We start from the raw sequence: 12,009 nt of genomic DNA on the forward strand, positions 1-12,009 counted from the left end.
GATGGGTAAGCCCCCAGGACCCATCGGCCAGGCCAGTAGCTGGGGAGGGAGATAGGAAGCAGCACAGGGAAGAGCATTTCTGGCACCGGTAGGCTGATGCGCTTCGGGGTGGAACCCCATCAGCTGGGTAAGGGAGTTAACTCTCTGACCCTTAGGGCCCCGGGCTGGGACCCAGTGGATAGGGCAGGACTGGGTCCCCCAAGACCCTCACCATCACTCTGCCCTCACCCGTGAGACACTGGGCACCGAGTCCAGGTGAACACAGGACCTCAGGTCACTAGAACATGGACCCTGGGGAGGATCCATGAAAAAGGGGCAAGGGACCCTATAACGTTAACAAATACCAGATGGTGTGTCCACTGGGCCCCTCTCTCAGCCAGGAGGGGGTGCTCGTACCCTTAAAAGTCTGTTGCAGGCTCAGACCCCTAGCAAAGACCAGACGGTGGGTACACAGGTCCTCCCTCCTTGCCGGGGGGGGGGGTAACTCGCACCCTTAAAATCCATCTCACTGACAATGTTGGTTATTTAAGAACATGTTTATTTTTGAATCAGAAACTATGCACAATGAACAAAAGATTTTATATTTTAGCTACATTTCTAGATGCCTTCAGTTAATGATATTGATAACAATAAAACAGAATGTATTCTTTTCAAACAAAATCTGATGTTTATTATTTCTAGAAAGAGGGTCAAGGTGAGGGTTACGGAGGGAAGATTGTATTGGGTCAGGGCCAACCCCCCATAGAGAAGACCCTCAGGAGACTCATTAGTCTCCTTCAGAGAATTGCTCCCTAAGGGCCTCCCGGATGCGAATGCCAGACTGGTGAGCCTGGCAGATGGCAGCTGTCTGGGGCTGCTCAAATTGCTTCTCTGCGCCATCAGCACCTGTACCCCACCCTGAGAGGAAGACTTCCCCCTTTCTCCCCACAAGGTTATGGAGAATGCAACATGCGACCACCACCTCAGGGATGTTGCATTCCCCAATTTCTAGCTGTGTGAGAAAGTAACAATCTCCCTTTTAAATGTCCGAATGTGCATTCCACCTGCATGTGAGCTCAGCTAAGATAAGCATTAAACTGCTCCTTGCTCGTGTCCAGGTGGTCCATGTAGGGCTTCATTAGCCACGGCATCAGGGGGTAGGTGGCATCAGCCACAATGCACACTGGCATGTCAACGTCCCCAAGGGCAACGTCCTAATACGGGAAAAATGTTCCTGCCTGCAGCCTCTGGTAGAGGTAGGAGTTCCTGAAGATGTGGGCATCATGGGCCCACCCCGACCACTCAACACAAATGTCAGTAAACTGTCCCCAGTGGTCGACCAGGGCCAGGAGCACCACTGAAACGTAGCCCTTCCTATTAATGAATTGGGCTGCTCAATGGGGCGGTGTACAGATTGGGATCTGTGTCCCATCGAGCCCTCCTCCACAGTTCGGGAAGCCAAGGGCAGTGAATGGTGTCCAGGTCTCCCAGATGGACGAGCCTGTTCAGCAGCTTGGAATTCATGGCCCTCACCACCTGGAGAGAGAGACAAATAGACAGACAAAAAAAATGTTAGCCTGAGCCCTCGGGAAGAGAACACCCTCAACTTTCCACCCCAAACACCCCAGGAATCCCCTCCTCAGGACTACACCCCTCCAGAGCAGCACAGGGTGAGTGTAGGAGCTCCCTCCCACTCTCACTCCACCCCATCTCCCACTCCTCCTTGTCCTTTCCTGACAGTCTCCCTTTTTCAACCCTCCAGCAGTGACTGTCCCCCTAGAATGACTTACTTCCATCAAGATGGTCAGAACAGTAGACTTGACCTCGCCAAACTGGTGTCCCACGGAGCAGTAGCTGTTGGGCATTGCAAGCTTCCAGAGGGCAATAGCAACCCTCTTTTCCAGAGGGATGGTGGGACACAGATGTGTGTTCTGTCATTGGAGAGCAGGGGCAAGCCAGGCACACAGATCCTGGAACATGGCCTTCCGCATCCAGATGTTGCAGAGCCACTGCTGGTCGTCCCACAACTCCATAACGAGCTGGTCCCACCAGTCAGAGCTGGTGTCAAGCCTCCAAAAATGCCTCTCCAGGAAGAAGTTTGGAGGCAAGAGCATGGTCCTGCATCCCGGGTGAAGCTTTCATATCTCTGGTCTGGGTCCAGATGGGGAAGGAGCATCATGACTGTGTCATGCAGATGTAGTAGAACTTGCAGAATGATGGTGTGAGGCCACCGCCTGCCCAGGGGCAGTTCTGGCTCCATGGCAAAAAAGGGATCAAAATCAGAAAAACCTCCAAAAAAATCCCAAACTGCTGTGGTGTCCCAGGAAGCAAGGGATTCACAGCAAGCACTGCAAGACCTTTGCTTTCCTTCTAGGAGGTAAGCAAGGCAGCTGAAGGAGCAAAGCAATGGCTGTTCGGGCGCGGGGGGGGTCTCCTTAAGCACACGTCTCTGCAAAGGGCAGGCAGCAGCACCAGGAAGTAAATACTGCTCCCATACCCTGCCAGAAGCAGTTCCAGATGCCTTCTTTTTTCGACAGAGCATCCGGCAGTCTGGACGCTCTTTTTTGAAAAAGCAGATCAATTTTTTGATCTGCATAATGTAATCTAGATGCTCTTTTTCGACAAAGGCTTTGTCGATAGTATCTGTCGACAAAGCCTCTTTCGAAAAAGGCATGCAGTCTAGACGTAGCCTTAGTAACAGAAGTTCTAGAGGCAGAAAAAATGTGTCTGGTGGGGTGAGGGGGAAGAAATGGAAATAGCAGATCTAGTTTTGGGTACAGGAGAGAATTTTGGCTCATATCTTCAAAACCATTTAGGTGCCTAATTCCTATAGATTTCAATGGAATTTATGATGCTTAAATACCTTTCAGGATCTGGACCTTTGCTGCTAAGTGAGCTTTGCCTGAGGTAATTCTTTAAATGGACCAATAACATTTAATATCACTATTCTTCATTGATAAGAAAGCTATCCTTGTGTTTAATATACTGGACTAGAAATAAGAAGATCTGGGGTTAAATTCCCATTCTGCCACACACTCCTTCAGTGATCCTACACAAGTTCCTCAATCTGTCAGGCATGATGGGTGGCTAATAAATCTTTCTTTATCCCATGTTGTCTGTTTCAGTTGTAAGCTTTTCAGGGCGGGGCCAGTTGCTTATTATGTGCATATACAGCACTGAGTACAATGGGTTTATAATCTTGGTGGATAGGTTTCCTAGCTGGAAACTTTTCATAGCAATTTTGAAAGGTTGGGTTAGTTAAAGGAAAGTCCAAAATAAAACCCCTGGTTCATACACTGCCAAATTTGGGATAAATTCAGACTGAATTCCAATTATGATTTTTTTGTCTTGGGTTCATCTCTGCCCTTAATGAGGATCATGACTTTTATATGGAATGAAGAAATGAATTCAGTTTATAAGGACTTTGAAAACTATCATGATTTTATGTAGAGAGACAACAAGAAAATGTAATATTTCACGAGATTTTCTGTATTCAAGTCTGTATTAAGTGATCTGTCAGCCATATCTGAGTGCTGATATTTTATCAAGAAAAATGTGGAAATATTTAAAGTAATGTGAACAATCCGAACGGTGAATTCCCTCACTGGATCTGTCAGTTTCACTATATTTTTCAGTGTCAATTAATTTCTATCACTATTAATGATTAAAATAAAATCATGATCCGACTAAGGTCACCTTCTATAAAATAACAGCAGTGGAAGCTTCTTTGAGCTGTTCTATATTTGGAAAATGCCTTTGGTATATAAATATAATTTGTCAGAGACAACAGGCCTTGACATCTTTCAAAATGACATACTTTGTTACTGGCCACTGTGTCATAGCAGTGTAAAAGAAAAAAATCCAGGAAATTCTATGAAGCAGTAACCTCCAATAATCATACATTAAAAATAGTTATATTAGGGCCTGAGCTTGCCTTCTCTATAGAGAAAATTGAAGTAAGTTTTCTCTGAGGCTATGTCAATACTATAGAGTTTTTTAGAAAAAACTTCACTTATGTGCACTCTGCAATCACGTTCTTTCAAAAAAAAAATCAAAAGGACAGCGGGTTTTTTCTGACATTGGTAAACCTCTCTACGAGGAAGAAGCCTTTTTCTGAAAGAGCTCTATCGGAAAAAGGTATGTGTGGACGGGAAAGAGGGAGTTCTTTCAAAAGAAGAGGAAAAAGGAAAAGCACAGGTGCCCTGGTGACCACTCTATCCATAGTAATCACAGCTAAAATGCGAGATAGCATCCATTCTGTGTCGATGCTATCTTTCAAAAAAGCAAATCACTTTTTCAATGCGCTTTGGCAGTGTGGATGCTCTGTTTCAGAAGCAGCTTTTTTGGAAGATCTCTTCAGTCTAGACGTAGCCTCAGTAAGAAATATGAGACTGGACTATGAATGACACACTTACTAAAATGCAGAGTTGTTGACTCAAGTCCCATGATGAACTCGAGTCCAACTTAAGTCGCCTAGGTGATTTGACTTGAGACTCGACTTGAGACTTGCTGATTTTGTTAAATCAACTTGGTGAAAAAATTGTCCTAAAATGCCAATATTGATGGCTTGTACAAAAGTGACTTGACATTTTTTAAATTAAGACTTGAGACTCGACTTGGGACTTGAACTGTAGTGACTTGAGAATTGACTTGGACTTGACAATGACGACTTGAAGACAACACTGCTAAAATTAATATACCACTACTTTCCAAATGGCTCTGTCTCCTTTCTATCATAAATAGAACCATGGGTACCACTCTCATAGCACTTTGAAGTAAAATATTAGCCATATATCTTTCTTTCTTTCTTCCTTTCTTTCATAGTTTCAAATTGGAAAGAGAAAAAATGCAATAGAAAATATAAATTTTATAAAACAAATGCTAAGGATGAGTAGTAAAATGCAAGAATAAAAAAATGCAAAAGACAGTCATGAACATGTAAACTAATTACTCTGGCCATTTATGATTCATGACAAACACCTTAATACTTGTATTTTAAAATAAAGTATCTACCGCTATTTCTCGGCCAAACATAGACAGTCTCAAATCAGCAAAGCAATAAGTTCAGTAAACCATCACAAACTCTAGTTTTAACTCTAACTCAGGAACCAATCTATGCAACAAACCTTGGTGCCTACTCTGCCCACATATCTACACCAGCAACACCATCACAGGACCTAACCAGATCAGCCACACCATCACTGGTTCATTCACCTGCATATCTACCAATGTAATATATGCCATCATGTGCCAACAATGCCCCTTTGCTATATACATCAGCCAAACTAGACAGTCCCTACGTAAAAGAATGAATGAACACAAATCAGATATTAGGGATGGCAATATACAAAAACCTGTAGGATAACACTTCAGTCTCCCTGGACACACAATAGCAGATCTAAAGGTAGCCATCCTGCAGCAAAAAAATTCAAGACCAGACTTCAAAGAGAAACTGCTGAGCTACAGTTCATCTGCAAATTTGACTCCATCAGTTCAGGATTAAACAGACTGGCTATATCTAGATTGCATCCCTTTTTCATAAAAGGGATGCAAATTAGACGTATCGCAATTGCTAATGAAGCGGGGATTTAAATCTCTCCTCTTAAAATAAGGGATAAGGGATCTTTTGGAAAAGGCTTTATTTTCCAAAAGATCCACATCTAGACTGGCGCTTTTTTCCGGCCAAGCTCCGTGCCGAAAAAAAGCGGCAGCCATTTAAATCCCCGCTTCATTAGCAATTACGATACGTCTAATTTGCATCTCTTTTACGAAAAAGGGATGAAATCTAGATGTAGCCACTGTGAATGGCTAGCTAACTACAAAAGCAGCTTCTCCTCTCTTGATATGCACACCTCCAGATCACCTGCTAGAAGTGGGCCTCATCCTCCCTAATTGAATTAACCTTGTTATCTCTAGCCTGATTCTGGCCTGCATGTTTATACCTGCCTCTGGATATTTCCAATACATGCATCTGACAAAGTGGGTCTTTGCCCATGAAAGCTTATGCTCCAATACAGCTGTTAATCTATAAGGACTCGTTGTCGCTTTTGCAGATCCAGACTAACATGGATACCCCTCTGATACTTGAAACCCTAGTTCAGTAAACCATCACATTATATTCAGCTCTAACCAGAGTATCTGGAACATTTTCTTGATGAGGTTGTTCTCCATCCCATGCAGAAAGCCTGTCATACAATGATGCAGACGGGCAAATATGTATTAAGTTGTTGCAATTAATTAGGTAGTAGTTCTTTGGAGGGCAAAAGAGATAAATACTTTAGCTGAAACGTGCATCCTCTGGCTGCTATGCACATCACACCTTGTTAAGTAATGATGCCCAAACTGGTTGACTAACACCTGTATTTGGGTGATCATATATTAGTTTTAACCACTAGAGTGCTGACATATTCAGTGAACTACACAGAATTTAGCAGTTGGACAGCTAGTCACCAAGAGAGATTTCTTGGCCAACGTCAAAGGCACAAGCCTCTATATGAAGCCCAGAGATGGCATCACCTCTAATATAAGAACAAAATATGTGCTGCTTTGGTAAATCATAATTTCCCTAATTTTGTTATTTAATTTACTTGAAAATATACTTAAAATATGTATCTGAGGATTAATTTGATCTTGTTCTTACTAACTTGCACATATTTCTGAGCAAAGATATTTCACATATGAAATGTAGAACAGAGGTGGAAAATTATTTTTTGTTCTTAAAAGTACAAACATTTTATACAGCACACATCATATGCTCTGATTTTAACTATTTGGATGGGGAATGAGGAATATGGGACATTTTTCTGACATTTCCTTTGTTTATTTCTTTGTTCCTTTACCCAGAGGATGGAAGAAAACAGATAAACTCTCTTTTCTTCCATTCTCTGGGAGAGTGCAGGAGTGATTGCAATGTAACATTATTGCAGCATTTCAAGAACAAATTTTCCTAGTAAATTGTCTGCATAGAAGTTGTTATAGGATCTGGGTACTTTCTGGTGACCTGCTAGTTATTTCTTAAGTAAATGTAATAATTTCACCTCTCAACCAGTGAACATGCCTCTCAGCAGCCAGTAGAGTGCTGCTGGGAGAAAAGAGTAGGTATTTTATTTAATTAAGTGACAGAGGACCACAAGAGAACGGTGACACTTTTTTTCTGGCTTTCAATAACTCCATTGGATAAAGTGGTTTTCCAAGTCTCTAAAGCTGAGGATCACTGTCCTTCCATAAATATACCTTCCAGCAGAGTTTCTTTTAGAAAAGTCAGTTCTTGCAACATAGATTTATAAGGGCATTCCCAGGAGAGATGGACAAAAGCAATGAATAAAAGAAGGACCCACCAGTGCAACTGACCAATTTGGAGAGGAAAAGTCATCTGCTACACAGTAGACAAACTGCTGATGTCAGTACAACTCTACTGATGCAGAAAGGTAGCATTGGGTATCAAAGTGCCAGCAATATCAAGGATATAGTTGCAATATATCTAAATTACTGATTATATACTGGAGATGAATTTAAATTATACTTTTTATGTTTCATAATAATCATTCTCTGCTTCTCATTATCCTCTTAAGTATAACACTAACAAGCTGGAAGACAAATGAATCAAATACTGCCACAGTATCACTGGCATATCTACCAAACAAATTGTGTTGAACGTATGTTATGGAGATGCCTGTGGCCATTTCATATTATCCTGTATGACCTATGTATTGTAATATGTTTTGACTAGCAGTATACTTTATTCTGTCTAGAAAACTGCAAATCCATGTATACTGCTTATAGCACTGCCCAGGAAAAAGTTTACACATTTCTGTCCCAGAATATTTATTTTTTCCCCATCATGTCATATCAGATTAAGCATATAAAAATTCCAGGCTTTAACCCTGAAACTGTTTGGATATAAAATAATCAGTTTAATATGTATTGCATTTCAACAGCACTCTAGTTTCATTTGAATACTAACAATAAGTAATGAAGACCTAGACCTACATCTTGAATATCAGCAAAGGGAGGTGTGACGAAGCTAATTCCACACAGTGGGTCCTGCATTCCTAGACAGCAGGCGATTGAATATTATCTTTCCCTGTCTGGCAGGAAACAGCAACTCACTGTCTAATTTCTCACATTAGTGGCTGACTACAGCACTCAGTCTAACCCCTTTACTTCATGTTAGGGGCAAGCAAAAGTCTAATTTATCCACTGTCATCATTGGTGTAACAGGGGAAAAAAGGAAGTGGAAAAATTTCCTAGTCTGTAGGATATGGAAGCAACAGATGAGATTTCTTATAACAGTCTTTCCCCCTCTAACAGAGATTTTCCTTCCTTGGACTTCTGGGGCCTGAAGGGGCTATTCCCTGAACAAGGTTTTCTCTGCCCCTTGCCTCTGTACCTCCTAGTACCTGACAGCATCTCTACAGTTACTGTTCTCCAGCAGCATATCCTCCTCCCACCATTGCTGACATACCATTAAACTTTAGTAAGGAGAGGCTTTTAACCAGTTCCAGCTGGTTCTTGATTGGCTCCAGGTGTCCCAGTCAAGCCTAACTGCCTCAACGGGTTCTAGCAGGTTCTAGATTGTCTCCAGGCATCATAATCAATGCAAGTGTCTCAAATGAGTTCTGGGATTCTTAATTGACCCCAGGTGTCTTATTAACCTGAAATAACTGTTGCTTGGTTGTCATGACAACAAAGATTTGTTCGCAGTAGGGCTAATATATCTATCTTTTATTGCTTTTATTACTTTCTGTTAGCCATCTGGCTCTTCCCCACTACAGATGCTGCATGAATGAGAAAAGGTGGATATTTTCATTCTTAAAGTAAGCTCAAGTATCAATGTTCATATCTGGATTTTGAATACTGCAAAGTTCAAGGTTGATCAGATCTGGTTTAATGTGCATGCTAAGTTAGATTTTTAAATCCTATATTAAAAAATAATTAACTGATTTTTTTGATTGTAGATTTCAGAAAGAATGTGTATTGAAACTTCCGAATATGTTGTATATTGTGTGATAGAGAATATAATTAGTATGCTAATTAATGCACTGCTGATATATGTAGATATAATGAATAGTAATAAAACAGGACGACACATTTAGAATGCTGGGGATGAATATTTCTTAATAAGCAATTACATCTTTCATTGCCCTATTTCATGACAATCTTAACTTCACCTTTTCTCCCTCTTTTGTATAAGAGCTGCAGTTCCCCATTTTATCAATACAACCAGTCTAGTGGGATTATTTCTGTTAGAAGTGGAACCAATTGCTATTTTATTCTATCATAGTCATTTCTAAATCATCCACTACCACAACATTTAGATCCTACACACACTAATTAGATTTTTTTCATAAGGTTGACCATAAAAAGATTAATATGTAAGTATATGGGCCATTGACTTCAATGGGACTACTTGTGCTTAAAGTCGAGCACTTTGTTGGATCAGGTCATGATCACTATCATTATAATATCTAATCTATACACAAAAATTAGTGTCTCTTTTTACAGCTGAGAAAAGAAGGCAGAGTGAGATTAAAGACCAGATCTTCACGTGGAAAATTAGTACTTTTCTTCACAAGTAGTCCCTGTAAAATCAATGAAGAGTGCAATGCAACTTATTATGAACCAGGTTATCAAAATCTGGCTCTAACATGACTTTCACAATATCTCATGGGAAGCCTGCAGCTGACTGAGAAACTCTACCCAGGTCCTCTGAGTCTAAATCATCTGAATTTTATTTTATTTTGCTAAGAGATTATTGCTGTTTTCCTGCTCCCTGGGGTTTGAGTTTCAGTAATTATACAATTTCTTCAAGCAGCTTTAAGCACAGGTTTAATAAAAAAAGACCATTGCTTAGGCCAAGTCTGATAAAGAAATGAGTTTTTCTTTCAGTTAGCTTTGCTGAATAATTATTTTGAAATATTTCTTCACTTTTATTCACAAAACATATGTACTTTAAACTGGCAATTATAAAAGTGTCATCGGAAATCAGGTATTATGACATGGCATAGAATTCTGAAGAGCGAAAGTAACACAAGAGAGTCTAATTCTCTCCTAAGGCAGTGTTAGCCTCATTTTGGAATTAGGTACATAAATATTTTTTCCAAAACAATGATGAATTTAATTAAGCTCTGTCACACTACCATGTTGATGGGAGTGGCAATTAAAATAATTTTGTGCATGTAATGTTTGTGAGAAGTAATGATTCTCAAAAGTGACCACAAAATACAAATGGCTAGATTGTCACTTCAAAAAAATTAGGAAAAAACTTGTTCTTCTAAGACTATGAGGATAGGACAAGAAACAATGGGCTTAAACTACAGCAAAGGAAGTTTAGGTTGGACATTAGAAAAACTTCTTAACTGTCAGGGTGGAATAAGTTGCCTAGGGAGGTTGTGGAATCTCCATCTCTGGAGATATTTAAGAGCAGGTTAGATAGACAGGGATGGTCTAGACAGTACTGGGTCCTGCCATGAAGGCAGGCGACTGGACTCGATGACCTCTCAAGGTCCCTTCCAGTTCTAGTGTTCTATGATTCTATGAAAAGTCCAGGGACAGACCATGGACTATAAGTCAGTGTTATTTTATTCTTGCCTTGCTTTAGATGGGAAGTAATTTGCTATTGGTCTATACCAGTTCAGCTATACCAGTTTAGCTGTGTGGGAGAATGTGAGACCTTGGATGGAGGGTGGAACCCATTTCCAGTCCTGTCCCTGGGAATTAGAGAACCAGCCTTTCAGGATGCTCTCCCCAGCTTCAGTGCTATGACCTGGAGTGCGGTAGCCTTCAGAGGACGAGAGGCATTTTTTCCCAATGAGGATATAAACAAGAGTTAGACTGCGCACAGGGCCTATGCACTATATGAGACAAGTATCTTATATGCCTGTCTAAACTACTAGGCCCTTGGCATCTCTTTCTCTCCCCTCAGTTAAATTCGACAACATGCTCTCAGAATCAGAACTGCATATAGCCTAACTTTCACAGGTGCTGCATACCCGCAACTCCCACTTAGAATGTCTAGATTTCAGGCATGTAGGAGTCTATATATGGGTTTAGGATCTTGCTTTATGCATGTGTGCCTGAAAAGAAGATTAAAATAAAATATTTTTGTTTTTTTGTGTGTTCCAATGACTTAACAATAGCTAAATCAATTTTCATGAATTTTTGCAAAGAAAAATATTTCTGGATTGAAACTGACAGGTTTTTTTATTATTTGTTTATTATACTTTAAGCCCCTCACAGTGCTCTGAACAATATATGATATGAAAATCACAGTTACACTGCTAAAAAAACACTCTTTTCTCTCACTCCTGCTTAATGTTTCGTACAAAATCATACTCACATCCCAAACTTGGAAGAATGAATAGAATGACCCAAGTAAATTTCAGAGCCATTACAAGCATTGAGTGGCATCCTTATTTCCTCTCACATCTTTGGAATCAAGCGAATCAGATTTGCAATATGCTCACCCCTAAGTTGCTTGTAAAAGAAAGAAATTCACATTTCTCTACAAAGAGGATTTTGCAAGCTGTCCCACTAGACCTTATCTACTTTTCAAAGAGGTAATTAATATAATACAGTAAGGTTATACATTTTAATTTGCAGTTGCAATGTAATAATTATCACCTAGTCAGGCATTTTATGTTCAGATTTTGTCATCTCTGTGATTCACCCGCCAAGGGGATATAAGGTAGGCTCTTATCTCTATGTATCTAGATGTTTTCTGGCTTTCGGTCTTCAAGGGTTCAAATTCAAGAGTGCCTTTCGCTAGTTAGACCTTACTTTTCTTTTAGAGATTTTATGTGATTCTTCCCCCACTTGCTGCTCTTGAGCTTTTTGACTATGGGTACGTCTAGACTCGCTGCTTCATTTAAATTTACATGGCTGCCGCGCTGAGCCGACAAACAGCTGATCAGCTGTTTGTCGGCTCTGAGCGGTAGTTTGGATGCGCGGGTGTCGACATCAAAGGCATTTGTCGACCACCCAGGTATGCCTCCCGGGCGGGGGAACCGCGGCGCATCTGGGCGGTCCCCC

General features: G+C 40.8%; 1 long non-coding RNA gene across 1 annotated transcript in view; it reads right to left on the reverse strand.

The window, feature by feature from the left end:
* The window catches only part of LOC112546683 (uncharacterized), a 47,596-nt gene extending 39,044 nt beyond the window's left edge, over nt 1–8,552 (reverse strand). Inside the window, exon 1 of the long non-coding RNA XR_003090398.3 lies at nt 8,444–8,552. This is a non-coding gene — a long non-coding RNA (uncharacterized LOC112546683). The remainder of the gene's footprint in view (nt 1–8,443) is intronic.
* Nucleotides 8,553–12,009: the final 3,457 nt, after the last annotated feature.

Source organism: Pelodiscus sinensis, chromosome 4, assembly GCF_052426305.1.
Source record: "Pelodiscus sinensis isolate ZL-2025 chromosome 4, ASM5242630v1, whole genome shotgun sequence".
Classification (NCBI taxonomy): Eukaryota; Metazoa; Chordata; order Testudines; family Trionychidae; genus Pelodiscus; species Pelodiscus sinensis.